Source organism: Drosophila guanche, unplaced genomic scaffold (genome assembly GCF_900245975.1).
Source record: "Drosophila guanche unplaced genomic scaffold, DGUA_6, whole genome shotgun sequence".
Lineage (NCBI taxonomy): Eukaryota > Metazoa > Arthropoda > Insecta > Diptera > Drosophilidae > Drosophila > Drosophila guanche.
In genome coordinates, this window is record NW_022995748.1 from 6,590,261 (window position 1) to 6,608,521 (window position 18,261).

Consider the following 18,261-nt stretch of genomic DNA (forward strand, 5'->3'; position numbering starts at 1 on the left):
GAGACCCGAGGAAAATATTATTCTGGAATAAAGCGAGACAAGCTCTGTTCGAGAGAGTCATCGTTGAGCCGTGACAGCCTCTGCACTCACTCCCGTTTATTCAAACTTAAGGTGTGTTTGCCTTACAGTGTGGCACACAACTGCAAGGCGATTAGGTGAATAAATAATCAGTTTACCAAAACTAAATTCTATCGCAAATACTTTACTGCTTACTACCAAATTGATTGCCAAATTGGAAGTCACATTTGCATTTCGGGTTGCTGTGTATTTACGATTTTGTAACGCACTGTAGCCAGCACACGCCTTCACGGCTGCTGTCACTTTCGCACTCTTCTGCTGGTTCCCGTTCCCCTGCTCGTTTCGTTTCACGTTCCCATGCTCGTTCCCCTGCTAGTTCTCTTTCGTCTGCTCTCTTTGACCACCATCTATCTATTCCACTCTCGCATGCAATCGCAATCGCAATCGCACTCACACACACAGAAACACACACAAGACGTTCGATTCACGCGCGCATCGAACTAATTTTCAAGGACAGATTCACTCGGTTGTCTCTTTTGTTGTTGTTGTTTTTGTTGATTTGCATAATTCTATGGAGACACTGACCGCGCATCTAAGCAGGCGGCTGCGCTGTTTGCGGGTCGCCGGAATAAGTAAATAATTTATGTGTTTTCGTTTTTCCTTTTATTGCATTTTTATTGTATTTCTTTTGCAATGTTTACGCAATGTTGCTAATAATATTTATTTACTTTTCCAAATTCCAAATTTAGTTTATTATAATTATGTCTTTGAATTTCCTAACTCAAAGTCAGGGATAGGATTTTATTTTATTTAGCTTATTGTTTTTAATTTTTTGAGCTGTTCACGTCGCCGCGCTTGGCTGCATTTTAATTAGCGCCTCTCCCCTCACTGCCGCCTCTCTTTCGCTCTCTCTGGCTTTTTGTTGTTTAATGCACTTAATATATTGTAAAATATAATTTATTAGCTCGGCATTTGTAATTAGCTGCCAAATGAGTAATATAAATCGTGCATGCAGCGGCCAGTGTCCATGTCAGTGGGGGGCTTGGGGTGTGCTGCATTAAGGGGTTAATAACCATGAAAGGTTTGTCAGCAGCAGCACAGAAGGCCCCCGGACCCCGCCCACTAAATGAATCAGTCAAGGAATTAATGCTAATTTCATTTCAAAACAAAATTGTTATACTTAATAGATGGTTGGGCACTGTATTTAAAGTTTAAATGAAATGGATTGGGGCGTACTTTATTTGTTTGCTACTAAAAATGTGGCCAAAAAGAAACCTAAAATTGGTCCAATTAGCTTCAAAACGTTTTTCAATTATAATTTTATATTTTAGTATTTAAATATGTATTTTGTTTGTTGATTAAATAAATATTTGTTTCCCCTGACAGATCTCAAAGCATATTAAATACAAATTTAATACAGAAATAAATGTATTTAAACGCTTTGGTACAGCTCTTGGTGTTTGTTGATACAATCATTGTTGTTGCTGTTTTTTGCGGGTGTACCTTTTGTGGTTATAGTTAACTGATATGATATGCTGATATTTATTTGCCATAAAACACAAATGATAAATGAATTATGGCTTCAAAAGCCAAGCCGAGAAGCGGCATAAATAATCGTTGGTCAAAAGTCAATATGGCAACGGAAAGAGAGAGAGAGAGAGAGAGAGAAAAATTCCAAAGGCCATTAACAGTAAACAAACAAAAAACAAAAGAGATACAAACAATTTAATATTGTGTGCGAAAAAAAAGTAAATACAAAAAAAATAGCAAAAGCCATAAACAAAACTGAGCACAAAAAAAAGAGTAAATGAAAACTTTGTATGTGTACAAAAAATAACAGAAAACGAGAAACAAAGATGGATCTTGGGATGGGATGGCACTTTAGATACCCTGCAATATAGAAAAGGTTTTGGAAGAGGTTCTTTGACGACTATTTCTAGCCATGTTTAAAGCTTTTCCAAGCTCTGCTCGAAATCACAATATTCCCTGTGAAAGGGTATTAAAAGAGCAGAGAGATGCACCATAAAAGAATCGCTAAGAACAGCAACCAATTAAATTATTAGTGTTCATTTTGTTGTACACATTTATGTACTCCGAAACAGTGTGAGCAGAGAAAGAGAAAGAGACAGAGAGAGAGAGAGAGAGAGAGAGCAGGCTGCGGAGTGTATTCGATTTTCGTGGCACGCGATGTCATTAGAAATAATAATAAATAATAAAATAATGAATGAAGCGAATTGTTATTATGTATTTAGGAGTCATTTTCTTGGAGTTCTCCAATCGCAATTTGCGTGCTTCTCCACACTCTTTGTGGGGTGGAAAAAAGAAAGATAAGTTCTTCTTTTTAGCCTGAATCTAGTTGGGATCTGAAGTGTGATTGAAATGAAGTGTAGAATACAATTTTCCATTAACTTTTACTATGCATTTCTATCAAAACTGTACGAAAATTCGAACTCAAACAAAGTATTGCGTGATAATGTAACATCAAATTCCATTCAAGATTCCATTTAAGGCGCTGCTCCCGATGGCTTCTTGTGTTAAAACGAATTCTGAATAATACTCGTAACTTTCTTGGTTGTATATTGGATGAACTAGTTTGATAAGCATATGATTTAGTGGATAGTATGTATACTTTATGTCTTCATGTTTATAATGCCATTCAGCAAAAGGTCAGGGTGTGGACGAGGAGGAGGCAGGGGAACCAGGATATTTATATCTTTATGGAGCATAAATACAGTGCGACATTAAACCATGTAACACATATTGAATTTATTTTTAAATTTGCTTCTAATTAGCTTCAAATTTCCTCCCTTATAATAGAAATCATTATTCAATGGGAGTTTTGAGCACGACCTCCCACTGATCATCATCGTAATAACCTTATTCCGTATTCCTCCTCCTAAAACGACACCCAAAAAGCGTTAAAAACTTCTAAACTTTGTTTTCTTTGGCACATGCTGTGCCGCCCACTCTCTCCCTGTTATCCACTCAAATAAAATAGTAATTTTGGGAAAGTACAGAGAGAAAGGAAGAACGAAAAAGAGAAGAGAGAAAAAAGAAAATTAATTTGCAATGCAAATTACTTTTAATAAATTTTATAACAATTTTTTTGTTGTGTTTTTTCCTTTTTCCACTAGCAAAGGGGAGGATGTGGGTGGTCGCTGGGTGTGGGGCAGCTGTTGCTCACTTTTTCGAGCAGAAGGCAGGAGAGGGGAGGGGGCGTTGGTGTCTCTCAATGCTCTCCAGACAGACGGCGGGCGCAAAATTAAGCGTCGCAACGGCATTTTATGAAGTGGAGAAGAGACTGGAGACTGGAGACTGGAGACTGGGTAGCACATCTGGGCACATGGAGCGAGTGCAACAGAGAAGAATGAAGCAATGGAGGAATGGACAACGGGAACAACCGATGACAGGGTGGATAATTTATGCCAGGGGTGGAACACCAAGGGGGTCTGTCTCTGTCCTTCTTTCGTTCGGTGGGTAGCATTTAATGAAACGTACAGCGAAAAACTCCCAGACATTTGTTGGCCAACTTCGGAATAACAGGAAACTTTGCTTCAGCGCAACAAAAAAAAAAAATAGGAACAAAATATAATGCAAAATATCTTTTCGATATGGTAAAGTTCAGGGAACGAGGGAAACGGAACGAAACGGAATGGCACTTGGTGTCTTGGCTTAATTGAAGTGCGCATAAGTCCAAAATCTTGAATCAAACATTTCAATTTATTTAAAGAGAGAATTTACTTTCCTTCAGCTAAAGATATTTTTAGCCATGCCATGCATATCGGCTCACTAAAACTGAAATCAATTAAGGTTAAATCGTAAATCATTTAAAATGAAAGTGTTTGTGAATGCTTCATTTCACGTTTCATATTATTTTTCAATTCAAGCGCTTCCACACATTGAACACGAAATTGAAAAAAAGGAATTTTAAGCACCAATTTCCATTTCAAATGAGTGATAAAAACAAATACCAAAAAATCAAGGAAATCCAAATACAATTTTATAATCATTGTCATACGAGAGAGGATTCCGTGATGAATGTGTGGCAGACAGACAGACAGACAGACAGACGGACAGACGCTATTAGCTGCCGGCTAGCTGACTGTTGACTGGAATGACATTCAGTCAAAACAAATTTTACTTTTGTTTTATTCAACATTTTTTTTCCGTGCTATTTATTTTATATTTTTGACAACATGCGGTGCAGGCTGCGGGGCTGGTACAGGTGGAGCGAGCACAACTGACGGCATGGCGAATGTGTGTCCCTGGCCCCAGGCCACCATCACCCCCCACCCTCTGGGCAGATGACAAAATATGGAAAAATACAGAAAAAGAAAAAAACAAAACAAACGCAGAGAAGAGAAAATGAATATTGTTGCCATTTAGACAGTGTTTATCCATAATTATAAAAACATTTCTGAGCTCTTGGGCAATCTCTTTGCCAGTATTCGCTTGTGCATTGGTAGGAGTCCAGCTTTGGGAGGGTAAATTACGTGTTTTAGAAGGTTTATTTCACTACCAAAATATAGTACCGCTTATAGTTATGTACCGCACTTTCTTTGCGTGCCGCGAAACAAACAGCAAAAATTGTTTTCTATTGGTTTTCTCTTCTTTTACTTTTACATTTTAGATGCCTTTGGGACAAATTGCATATGAGTGGGGGGGGGGGATGTCCCCCTCCTTCCCAAACACACATATTTTCCATTTCCATTTCCATTTCCCTCCCCCTACCGCTTGGCCCTCTGGCATTTTGGTAAAACGTAAATTGAAGTGTTTGCCATAAGGAAATTGTTTTGTGTTATTTGAATGTTTGTTATGTGTTTGTAATTTAGTTTTTATTGATAGCCACCCACTACTACCCGTGCTGCGGCTGTTGATTTGTTGATTTGTTGATTATTCAACTGTTGTTGTTGGATTTTCAGTGGCAAATCAATTTTAGAGAGCTCTCTTTGAGATCTGAATCTGCATTTATTTGTTATATTTTATTCGTTTATTTATCTCTTTTATGTTTGAAAGTTGGATTGGATTTTCATGGAATTGATAATTGAAATTTCAATTTGCAAAAATTGGCACAAAATTGTACAAACATTTAACAACGAGTACTCAAAGAATTATTTGTTGTACTTTGATTCGATGTAGATTAGGTTTCATATTAGATGCTTCCATTTATTCGCTGGTTTCTATTGTTTTTCGCCACAGAATTGATCACTTACACATACGCTAATGGATGGCCATGGGGGGCATGTACATGAAATAGTTTTCAGCATGAGAAAGCACACTTGATAAAGTCAACTCCACTCGGCTGCAGAGTTTGTGGAGTTTTGACCAAAGACTGAGTTGTCACCAGCACACACTCCATCTCCGTCTCCGTCTTCGTCTGCAACTCCATTCCCTTGTCAACGCCGTTTGCCATTTTTCTATTTTTTCTGCTCGTTTTCTTTCACATTATTTCATTTTGTTTTGGGCCAGGCCAGGCCAGGCCAGGCCTATTCAAAGAGTGAGTCAGTCGGTCGATGGAGCAGCCAGCAAGTGGGTTGCGGATGGCTATGGGAGGATGAGGATGATGATGGCAAGGGAGGGGAACCTCCTCCATTACCATAAAAAATAAAATATGCATACAAACAAATTTATTTCTCTATGGAGTGTGGCCCCAACGAAGGCAGTGAAACTTATTTAGGTTGTTAGATGAACGACCGCAAGACGTCAGCGGCGGGAGGTGGTCCCCCTCTCATATGCCTATGTGGGATTCTCCCCCCCGCTGCCGAACAACATCGACATCATCATATGGCTGTGTTTGGACTGTTGCGTTTGGTTGATACAAACAGAAAAAAAACCGAAAGGAAAAAATACATTTACAGTGGAAACTTTGAATGAATTTCCCATGTGCGAACGGACACAAGCGAGCGGACACAAGCGAACGGACACACGTCTGATTTGGGCCTTTTGTTTTAGATAAAATACAGAAATGATCCTGAAAAACTTGACGTAATTGTAGCTAGAATTATTTTCAATCAGATAAAACTGATCCTTAATATTATTATTATTATGTTTCGACTTGGATGGGTTTATCTTTAGATATTAAAAAGGGTTATAAATTCCACTTTCTTTTTGCTGTAATACAATTAGTTTCCATTACAGAAGTTCGACTGTATTCCATCCCTACAACATAATCAACACCAGGCAGCCAGCAGGCAGCAGGCAACAACAAGTTGTGTCGCACAACAATCAGTCACTCGTGAAAAAACTATTTCCCTCTGCCTCTCTTTCACTCTCTTTCTCTCTTTCTCTATCTGCATCTGTGTGGCTCTCCTCTCTGTCTGGCTGGCTGGCTGGCTAACCGCAGCGGCATTTGGGGCTTTTGTATGTCACACATTTTGCACCGCTCCCTGCCTGCCTGCCTGCCTGCCTTCCTGCAGCAAAATGTTGCCTCTTGCCGTGATAAGAGCAGCGGAAATGCAGCAACAACAACACAGCAAACTCTGCTTTTATATACAAAAAGTGTTAGAAAAAGAATAAAAGAGGAAAAAACGAATCAAGGTGTAAAATAGAAAGCAGAAATGAGAAAACCAAAGCAGCGGCAGGAAAAATCTTGATTCTAGTTTTTTTTTTCTACACAATTTTAGAGAAGAGAAAAAGAGAGAAAGAAATATAAATGAAAATGGAAGGAGGGTAAAGGTCGGTAAATGTAAATGCGATTAAGTAATTAAACGTTTATGACTGAATGGAGCTCGAAAATAAATTAAATGAATAATGGCGAATGAAATCAAAGTAAAAAGTAGATGAGATACTTCGTTTCCATGGAAGATATATTTTGCTAGGTGTTCACATTTAAATTAAATTTTTTCTAGTTACCAGTAAGTGGAGAAATATGAAGATAAAGTGAGTGCAAAGCAAAATATGTCAATTTGTATATGAAACGGAAGCACATGCAATAAAATATATAAAATAATCAACTAATTCATCCAATAACCAATGAAATCGGAGCTTGTAGTTTGAGTTTACATTATTATTCGTTACATATTTATTAGCCATACCGCCCACTCAGCCAATCTCCCATCAACACGAGCAGCCAAAGTAACCGCAAAGCAAATCTTTAACATTAACTCAATAATCATTTATTTGAAACTCAAGTAACAACTTGAGAATCGAATTGCCCTTATTGGTAAATTAAATGCTCACTAAAAAAGAGTACTTAAAACTTGTATTGCGTTTTATTAACCATTAACCCAACAATCTATAAATATTACTTGTCATTATTACTGTGCTAATCGGCGGTTTGCGGCACACGCACGCGAATAAAATAAAATACTAAGTGGCAGAACCCCAATCATTTTTTATAAATTTGTATCATTTTTTTATTTAACGCAATTTATTTTCGAATAATACTTTCCATTTGGGGGTTGTTTTCCCCATGATTTGACATTTTCTCTGCTGGCCGCTGCTCTCGACTCTGACCATTGACCCCATTAATCCATCCATCCATCCATCCATCCATGCGGCCACTTATGCCCCACAAAAGTGGCCCCAAACTTACATCCAATATTCGCACAGGGGGTAGGACTGACAGACAGACAGAAACAAATGAAATGATTCATGAACCATTTGGCAAAAGAGCTTTAAAAAAAATGCAAGAGACCCCAACGATTGTTTGCTGCTTATGGTTATGGTTATTGTTGTTGTTATTGTTGTTGTTGTGGAATGTTTTTTCACAATATGTTTTTCGTTGTACAAATTAAGAAACAATTTACAAGCAAATACAAAGCCAAGAAGTCGCAGGAGAGCAAAATGTGTGCCACTCAACGCCACGGAATGAACGATAATTATTTCCGCAACAATTTTTCGCACAGGTGACATAAAAATTAATCTCTTGCCTGCTCTTTCCCTCCTCCGCTGTCTCTCTCTCTTGCATTCTCTTTGCGTGTTGCGGGAATTTCCTCAACAGCACAAATTATTTATGTATTTATTTTTTATCCACTGACAACAAACAAACAGCGAAGCATCGACCAAAGGAAAGGGAGGTTGGAAACTCAAACACGGGTAAAATGTTCCTTGCAGGACATTTTCAGATACATATTTCATAGGGAAACAAATTCAACATTTTTGTAGCCAATTTTTCTATTCTTTTTCGTATCTTTCTTTTGTGGAATATTTTCTGAAACTTTCTTGCCTTGAACTAAGTCAAAAAGTAGCTAGGAAATTCTCTCTCCGAATGGATACATATTTCATTTTTAGTTTTAATTGCAAGCATTCTTCATGCTCATTATCCTTCCGGCCCATGGATGGACTCTCATCCTGCGAACTCATTTCAATTGCATGGCCGAAGCGTTGGGAAAACTTTAAAGTAGCGAAAACTCTTTGGGTCCCCAAAAATAAACGGCCTACATTTCAGGCCATACCTCAGCTGCCGGCTTGCTCCTCTCCACTGTCACTCTGTCCATCTGTCCATCTGTCCTCCCCCCTGTTCCACCTCTTTTAACCCATTTCGAAAAATACAAAAATATCTTTAGCGAAAAGTTCAATAAATGCTCCATTTCCATTTGCAAGAAGAGAGTCCCCGTACCCGCGCTTTCCGCACTGCCTGCCCAGCTCTCAACTGAAATTACGACCGTCAACCCGATTGCCATTGGTCGTTGGAGAGGGAGAGGGAGAGGGAGAGTGTGTAAGGAGGGTTTAGTCAAGGGATCCATGGACCATAGGGACTTTCCGCGCTTTTCATTTGATGTGTTTTCACTCCCTTCATCCTTCATCCCTATCTGTACTCTTCTTTCCCTCCCTGGCTGCCTGTCTCGTTCCCATCATCGGACTAGAGCGATTTCCTGGCAGCAGCAGCAGCAGGCTCAACAGTAAAACCGGAAAATTTTCTACTTCCTGACTGACGAACTGACTGACTGACTGACTGACTGGGAAAGGACTGTGTAGGAAAATGCACTAAGAAACACAGCGAAAAAAAAGGAATAGAATAAAATGATGAAGGATCCAACTAAGCGTTACTCTAGTTTTGGCTTAGAATTTGAAAATGCAACAAATTGTTTGTGGAAACATCAGAAGCATAACAAGAAGTACCATTAAGTTACCTTTTCCATACTTTACTTATTATTCGATTGGGAATTTTGATGTTTCTGTGGATTTTCATGTACCTTTGAGGTGTGCAAAAGGAGAGAAAAATCTACGTCCCAGTGTCTAAAATTATTATTTATTCCCAACCTAAGTTAGATCTTTATTCAGTCTTTTTTTGCTTCAACGAACAAGCATCTGGCGGTTTTATCTCGCTCACTCCGACAGGTGGCGCTAAGCGAGGAACATAGAGAGAAAGAGAGAGAGAGAGAGAGAGAGACCGAAAGCGAGACATGGGAGTCCGCTATGGGAAAATGTTTTCTCTTTAATCCGGCTATAAAATTAATCTAATTGAAACGTGTTTATTCTCTCTCCACTTTTGTGCGCTTTCGGTTTATTGTATCTTCAAAATTATGGCACACTTTGAGCATCTCTAAATGTTTTAGACACATAAAATATTCTCTAAGCCCGCATTCAATATACCCAAAGTGCAATGGGCATGGGCGTAGAGCAGCCCCAAAATGAAAGCGTAGAGAGAGAGAGAGAAACTGAAATGAAACGCGTTTCTATATCTATTCGTAACTGTGTGCAGATATTCCTAGTCTTTTATATTTTTTTGCTGGTTTTCTCTTATCTTTTTTGTTTTTTTTTGCTGCCAAGTTAAAATTGTAGTCCTACAAGCCCTAGCACCCCCTTAGCCTCACCCCACTGCCACTCAACGCGCATAAAACTCTTGAAAATGCTTTTGCTCGTAAATTTTGAAGCAACTGGGAGGCGAGAAGTGGGCCAGGGACCAGCAGCAGCAGCAGCAGCAGCAGCAGCAGCAGCAGCCCGAACTGGTAGAAGAGCAAGCGCCGCCGTATCCCTGCAGGCGCCCAGTGGATGGATGCGGCTGCTGTTGGTGTTGTTGTTACACACTGACGTTGGGTGCGGGGTGGGGAAGAGGCAAGGGATAGGATTGCAAAAGGGATGCAGCAGCAGGACATTGCCGCAACAATTGTTGGCTTGCCGCCGTCGCACAGTTGCCATCGTCATGCAAATTTATTTTCAAATGCGGCAAGAGGCAAGAGCCATGTGTGCAAACATCCTGGCTCAACCTTCTGCATTCTCACTCCCTCCCTCTCTCTCCCTCTCTTTTCCCCTATGCATATCGCCGCCTGGCAATAAAGTAAATTTTGTGGAAAATATCTTCGTCGCAAATATTCCCATAAAGACACAGTGCGTATCAAAAATGATAATAATAATGCAGAAAGTAAGGTTCTATCTGATGGATGGGTTTTCTAGGATTTTCTATGACTATGACGTAATTAATTCATTAAAAATTGTTTAGCAACAAGCACTTAAATAGTTTCAAATACTAATAATAATCTTTAATCGATTACTCAATCATAATATTTATAACTGCAACAATTACATTTCCCCCAGTACTTACAACAATTTCTTGTAGTTTAACATTCAAAATGAAGAAATCAGTTAGGGTCCTCATACCTAAATTAAAGCACGAAGCAGGAGCTGAGAGCCAAAAGCTAAAAACGGATTAATGGTAGTCCACACATCTCCCCCCCCCCACCCCTTCCCTCACCCAAATTCACTTTTGCATTTATTTTGTTGTTCTATAAATTGTTTTGCATGTGCTTTGCGCTCGCTCTCTCTCTCTCTCTCGCTCTCACTCTCACTCTCTTCTTCTCTATGCACTCGTTCGCTGACTTCTGTTTTGTTTTGTTTCTTTCCTTTTTTTTTTGGGTTATAATTCAACATCGAAAAGCTGATAAGATTATAGTTGAAATATGAGTTTGCTGCCCTCACTCGCACTCGCTTCTCTCCACTCTCCACTCTCCACTCTTCTCTTTGTTGCACTTTTAACCCCGAACATTTTTATTTGTTGTTCACTTTTCCACTTCTTGTCTGTGTGTGTGTGTGTGTGTGTGTGGGTTTAGTTTATTCATTTCATTATTTATTTGCGGTCACGTAGCTTCCATGAATTGCAGCCAAAAAAAAAGAGAAGAACAAAATATGGACAGCTAGAGCTCACAATTCCTGGAATTTTCAACTCTTTTCAGACAGAGAAATATTAAATGCACAAGGTCGACCGACAGAAATGTAAATAAAACGTAGAAATAATATCAGATTAACTAAGGTCAAGTACATTTTGGGGAGATTACACGTAAATTAAGATGAAAATCTGCTTCTTGTTAATTAATTGCACCCACAGTTGCACATGTTGCCCCTCCCTATCTTACTGCCACATTTCGACATTCCCCAAACGCTTTTATCAGGTATTTTATCGCACCTAGAGACGATCGCACCTGGAGAAATAATTTAGTAATAACTCTGACTGAAAATGAGTCTAGTTTGGTGCAGTTTTTGGCACACAATTTCGCAATTTGAGTGGGAAAAAATATTTCCTGAGGCATTCCAAGCCAATGTATCCGTTTGCTTATGGGCAATTTTGTACTGGCAGAGCATTTGCTTTTCATTCATGCTGCAATCCGCACACAAATTAAATAAAACGTTAAAATATTTACGCGATTTACGGACCAAAATTTGTCCAAAAATGTTGCTATTTTAATATTGGCTGTGTGTAAATATTAGAGTTAGTCTGCGCAATAATGCGATGCAGGTGGAAAGTAAAGCAGAGGGAAATGTTGAGAATGGGCACAGAATGGACAGGAAAATCATAGACCACACTGCGCTTTCTCTGGCTCCCTCACGCTCCTTGTCTCCAGAGGTAGAAAAAAAAAGATCTGTGCATAATTTCATAATGAGGCACTGAACTAACACCCGAACGTACTACAACCAGGAGCTAGGAGCCGGGAGCCGGGAGCCGGGAGGAGGTGGAAATGTTAGCATATGCTCCGCTTGGCATTTGGCAAAATGCGTTCGCATTTTCGCTTTGAGAGTGAACAAATTGCTCATACGCCACGTTGAACGTTCGTTGGTAGGGAAACCAACACACACACACACACACACACACACAGACAGAAGCGAGGTTCTAGAAGGGATGTGGCAGGGAGGTGGCACGTCAGTCAGCTCATAATTATGATTATATGAGCCGTGATTATTCGCTGCAGGGACTGGCAGAATGCCATTGACTAACTGACTGCAGGATGGATATGGATATGGATATGGATGAATGTGGGCAGGGAATGCTGACTCGATTCGACTAAATGACTAACCGAAGACTCAATTGACTAAATGAGTGGCAAAGCAGCGTGGGGAGTACTTCGCTCATTTGATTTGATTTAGGTTAAACGCAAGTTGAAATGGAGCTTCCCGCTTTTTGGGGTTTTTCAAATAAAATAAAAAGGAAAATTCCATCAAGCAAAATAAACTGCAAACGAGCAAAGAACAGAGAGAGAGAGAGAGAGAGAGAAACTGCAAAAAACCTTGATAAAAAATAAACGAAGAAAATACAAAATTAAAAAAAGGAAAACAATCCACGAGGACGACTTTGACGAAACTTTTTTTCTGTCACAGAAAGCAGAGAGTTCTGTAATTGCAAGTTCGTTTCATGTTTATTCTACGTCTCCTGTAGAGAAGAACTTTCGTCCTGTGTGCTAATTCCTAGTCTGAGTAACCAGACCAAGTGATGTCCTCGGCAATTTGCAGAAGGTAGAATGGCGCTACCAACGGAAGCCAGACCAGCCTACCAGACCCGCCCAGACAACGACAACGACAACGACAACGACATTTGAACTACAAAAAACACTAAAACTTGTGATGTCAACCTGTTCTCGAAGTTACAACCAAAGCGAAAGGAAGAACCATTGAATGGCCTACACTTTCATCAGGGTTCAACGATATTAGTTTGATGTTTGAATTTGAATACTTTTGCTATAAAACGGAAGCCAAAAAGTAGATAAAAGCCTGTCTGTTAGGAAGTTGGAAATAAATATTAGGGTATCCAAGCAAGAGTATCCAAAAAGCGTCACAGCTGCACTTTTGTTTGTCCCTTCCCCTCGTGACTCTAAATATAGCAAAAAAGAAAGAAGCCCCTGGGATGGCAGCCAGTCAACATCAATAGTCTGACAACGACGACGACAAACCCTTCCGCACTTCCGCACTTCCTTTATTTCTGATTTCACCTTCAGTTCGAGTCAATTTCTTCTTTCTCCAAACTTTGTTTCTGTTTGGGTTTCCTTCAGTGTTGGGTCTCCGTTTCGTCTCATGTTTTGTTGTAATTGACATTTCAATTGATTTAAGTTGGCATTAAGTGACACACATTAAATGCAGCCTGTGGCTGTAGTGCAACAACAGCCCCAGCCCCAGGGCAGGTTAGATAGACAAAGTTCCTTGTAGGTCGATCGATGGCATCGGGTCTTCCCCAATTCGTATACGGCATTGGGTCTTGCGTCTGACTGAAAAGTTTCTTTGGCCTTTTGTGAACTTTACGAAATGATGTGAAAAGTTATACAAATATGCTTCTAAAATGTGAGGCAGCAGCGGAAGCCGCTTCAATTTCTTATGTCATTTTGAGAATATTTGCAAGTGCCAGCCAAAAGCTGAGGCATGGACAAAGTTAGTTCAATCAAAAGAGTTAGCAAAAGTGTTTGCCTGGTCGAAATCTGTCAACTGCATTTATACAATGAGCAGGCGCATTATGGAGAAGGAAAAACTGCTACAAACGAGAGGAGAACATATTCAAAACGTTCACTTTTAGTACAAAATATGAAGTTGAGAATATTTGTATGTTCTGCCAATTGAAAACATTGAACACTTTTTTATACCAGAATTAAATTTCAATTGCTAGTTAAATTCCTGTTAAATTACTTGGAAACTAATTGCATTAAAAATTAAAAAAAAAGAGTGCACTTTAATGGCATTGTTTAAAAAAAAAAAAAAAAAAACAAACCCTGGACCTACCCCAACCAAACAGACATTTCCGATTGGCTGCATCTGTCGCGAGAGGCACGGAGAGGGATTTTAAACCACAAAAGTTTATTTATTTAATTGCTCGTTATCGGATTTCCTTCTGTAAGCTGCCCCGCATGGACTCCCCATTGAAACTCACGAGTTACGAATTACGCTGAATGCATTTCGATGTTACTTTTTTGTTTCCCAAACGTAACATCAAATAATATACATTTCATTCAGTGGGGATTTAGAGAGGGAGACCAGCAACAGCAACAGCATAAATTAATCACATCAGTTAGCATTTCGCGGACGAGAATACATGGCAGAGAAATGTCAAAACGATTAAATTCAATTGCCAGGAAAATGCTGGAAATACAATAATGCAGTGGGGAAAATATTTAAGCCAGAGCAAATAAATCGATATGAGAATTGTAACCATAAAATAAACTCCTTTAAAAGGTTAAGGGTTAACCGGAAACCCCAATAGAAACACCTCTAGAATCACTCCTCTAAGGCAATTCTGTTGAAGCGAAAAAGAATTATATAAATGACACCAAAAACTCATCATTAATCATGGCTCATGGGGTTCGAAGCGAAGCGAAAAAACTGGCACAAATAGATACAGATATACAGAATACAGTCACAACAATAACAATAAAACCAACAGCAACACATGGCCTCGGAATGTGGCAGCAACCCATGTCAATTAAGACCAAAAACCCAGAGAGTGGTCAATAATTTTTCACACCCAAAACATCATTAAGATGACTGTGCAGCCCGATGATGGTGGGTTGTGCTGGGCCAGCAGCAGCAGGCCTTTGGGGGCGAGAGAGGGTAGAGAGTGGTTCAGTTAGAACCGGCTGACAATGACACAAATGTCTGTGACACGTTCGGCTAATTTATATGAGCAGCGGTGGAGATATGGGGCACAGTGTAATTTAGTCCAAAATGGGGGAGGGTGGCCATTCTGGCCATTCGGATGTCGGTTTACATTAGCTCAGTGTTGGTTAACAGCATAATGAAAGCGCTCAACTAAAAAGGATTTATAGAGCAGTTCTGGCTAATACAAATTAGGGCTGTTATCCTTTAATTTCTTAAGAGTTCTTCAGCCATTTGTTAATGTTTAATTTTGAGGAGTTTGTTCTTTCCTTCCTCAAAATGAGTTAATTTAATTTCATCCAGCGCTTGTATTTACATAGAGACAGTGTCTGACCATGCCAAATCTTGGCTGCAAACTAATTTCTTGCTTCAAGAGGTTGCTATCCTCATCTTCTCTATGAGGGATAGCTGCGATACCACGCCCCAAACTCCATACCTTGCTGCCACTTTAAAAGCGCCGCAAAAGAGAAACGAGACAGAGACAGGGACAGGAACGCGTAGAGGGGGAAAAGAACTACCAATTAAAAACTCATCAAATGTTCAGTCGGTGAACACTGGAACTGGGGACGGGGGAAACCACCCACAACTCTCTTCAAAGGGAACTTCAAAAATGTAGGAAACGGCGGCGCGCGTTGGTTTTGGTTTCCACAAGCACGGGGGGCATGCGACACTGCACAGTGGCAGGAGGAGGTGGGAGGATGGAAAACATTTGGCAACCAAAACGGACGACCTTATGCTCACAAGTTTCCCAGTCTCTAAATCGTCTCCATTTATATGTAGCTCTCCCCCTTTCTACTCTCCCATGTTTTATTCTCCACGCTTTGTCTCCACTCCAACAGTTGTCGTTGGGTTTGCCAAAGTTAGAGATGGGGGAAAACTTAAGTAAATCAGTGAAAATAAATAAATATTAATTTTGAGTGGCCTTCAACACTAACACAAGTGGACCAGCCCGGCACACAGGTGTAACGTTTTTATTCCCTGCGTGAGTGTTGACGCGTGCCTCATCGCTCCCATCTCTAGCTGTGCATGGAGTTCAGACTGTGGCTGTTGCCGCTGCTGTTGCTGTTGCTTTTTAGCTGCCGGCGGCAGTTACATTTCGTCTGCTGTTTTGTTTGTTGTTGGCAAAATCTTGTGTTTCTTCTATTTTACCATTGCCCGTTGATTCGCCCCGTGCTCTGCCCACTGCCCCCTACCCCCTACCCCCTTTCTATTTCTACAACCAATTGCCTGTGCCTGTGCCTGCGCCTGCTGTTGCTGTTGTTGTGTTCTGTGGCGCTGGCTGTGTTCGGCGCATTTCGCTCTATTTGGCCCAAGTGGTTGGTTGCTTCTTGTTATTTCTTGCTCTCTCACTGTTCGACTGCTTTACAGTGCCAAAATTCAATTTGAAGAAATGCGAATAAATGGTACACATAAATTGCGAACGGTTCATTCAACACTATAGATGGTTTACCTACACTGGACTTTAAAGTTGGTTTGTGATCGATTTCCCAACAATGAAAACTGATACCTGTTTAGTAATCGATCTTCAAGCAAAACCCCTGACAAGTCTACAAACAAATGGTTTATCCAGGCATTTATAGACCCCATTCATACACACACACACACACACACACCGCTCCATCACCTTTACTGTATTTTGTAAGCAACTCTGCTTGACCTCAGCCTCTTGTGTGCCATGTCTGTGCTTTCTGGAGGCTTAGCTCAAGAGGACCTCTCAGCTTGTCTGTCAGCTCCTTACAAATTCCTCCATCCTTTAATCAAAAGGCAAAGGGGGCACCCAGCAAATGGAGAACTAACAGCAACAACATCGAGGCGCAAAACTTACACACAACTTTCCGAACAGCTGAACAGCTGGTTGAAGTAACGCTCTCCGCTGCCCTGAAACCCCCCCGTACGAGGACCCGAGACCGAACGCATCGTCCAGTTTTGACTTTTCAACTTATTTAACCACTTAGACTCATCATCTTGTTTTGCTGCTACTTTTTAGTTTCTGCCAACACGAAAGCGAGGCGGTACTGTTCCTGTCTCCACACTCTCCACACTTTTCTCTCTTCGGACTGCTCCTCCGCGTACGCTTCTTTCTCTGGAGTTGTACTCCTGTGAGAGTGTGTGCGCTGGCATTTTTCTTGGTTTATTTTCTTTGGAAAAAACTTCTCCTACTTCTGCATGCCACTTTAATTTGCGCAAGAACAGTTGAAGGAGCAATCGAAGAGAAAGAGGAGAAGAGAATGTTGGTAGAATGTTATTTCGATATAACAGGGACTCTGTTATAGAAGTTATAATCAAATATCACATGATATAATTTAAGTAAAACAGTAACAGAATATAAAATTAATTAAATAACTGTTTAGTTCTCAAATAAAAATAGTTTTCTTGTGCCAAATCTGAATATTCCGATTGGGGAAAATTAATGCTCAAGAAAAAGATTTTTCGGTTCTTCAATTAAATATTTTTCTATGTAGAGCACACAACGGAACTCGACTTAAAAGTTCGCTGAGGTTTGAGGGGAAAATCACCAGGTTCGTAGACCCTTTCAACAGACCATCAAACTCCTGCCTTACGGCCTAGCGAGTCTCTCGTCTCCTACGTCATCACAGTTGACGCGACGCGTTGTACGTTCATTACCGTTCATTCGCTTGTTTGCGGATTCACGTACACATACACGCACAATACACTCTCCTATTTTTTGGCAACTCTCTTTTTCATCTCCCGCCTGCCTGCCAGTCTGTCTGTCTGTCTGCCTGAGCCTCTTGTGCTCTCCTTGTGTACGATACATTTTGTCTCTCTCTCTTTTCTTTTGACAAATGACCGAATGACGTCGACCCAATGTCTGTAGCGTGCTGCTGCTTTTGACACTGATGACAGTTTGTGCCGTAAATAACAATGGCAGGGGGGAGTAGAGGGAGAGAGTCGAACGACCACAGCAGCCCACAATTAACTAAATATATTTAATATATATATTTTGTTCGTTTTGTTTGTTTGGTTTGCTTCTAATGAAAAATTATCGGAAGGCATTTAGCAAAAGGTTCCTTGAATCACATTTCAAGAAGGAGCCGCAGCAGCTGTTGTGGAAAAGAAATTGACTTTAAAATGAATTAATTATAGTCTTCTCAGTTATTATAAATGAATGATCAATCCATGCACAAATAATTAAACTAGCAAAACTTAATTGTACACTGTTTGAGGCGTCACTCAAAAGTATGAAAATCCTTGACCTTATTATTTGCTTGAAGAGGTGCAGCACAGGGGCACTCGCAGCTGGATGGAGAGGGGAGCGGGTCTCCATAAAAGATAATGAACTCGATAAGTTTCAGTATTTTTCTGCTCTTCTCTTTGTGTTTGTGTGTGGAATCCACAGAGAGCGAGAGAGCAGCCAGACAACAAAAGAGAGGCTAAATGAGAGCTGATTTCAACCAGAAAAGGCAACAGCAACAACAGCAGCAGAGAAGAACCACG

At 40.2% G+C, this 18,261-nt stretch overlaps 1 protein-coding gene and 1 long non-coding RNA gene across 4 annotated transcripts in view; both read right to left on the bottom strand.

The window, feature by feature from the left end:
• LOC117584571 (AF4/FMR2 family member lilli) overlaps positions 1-18,261 on the bottom strand; it is a 79,024-nt gene that overhangs the window by 33,349 nt on the left and 27,414 nt on the right. The window lies entirely within an intron of this gene.
• On the bottom strand, positions 6,294-17,060 carry LOC117584594. The gene is made up of 3 exons (XR_004573855.1): positions 16,583-17,060; positions 13,137-13,139; positions 6,294-6,308 (listed from the first exon to the last, which is right to left on the bottom strand). It is a non-coding gene; the product is annotated as an uncharacterized LOC117584594 (long non-coding RNA).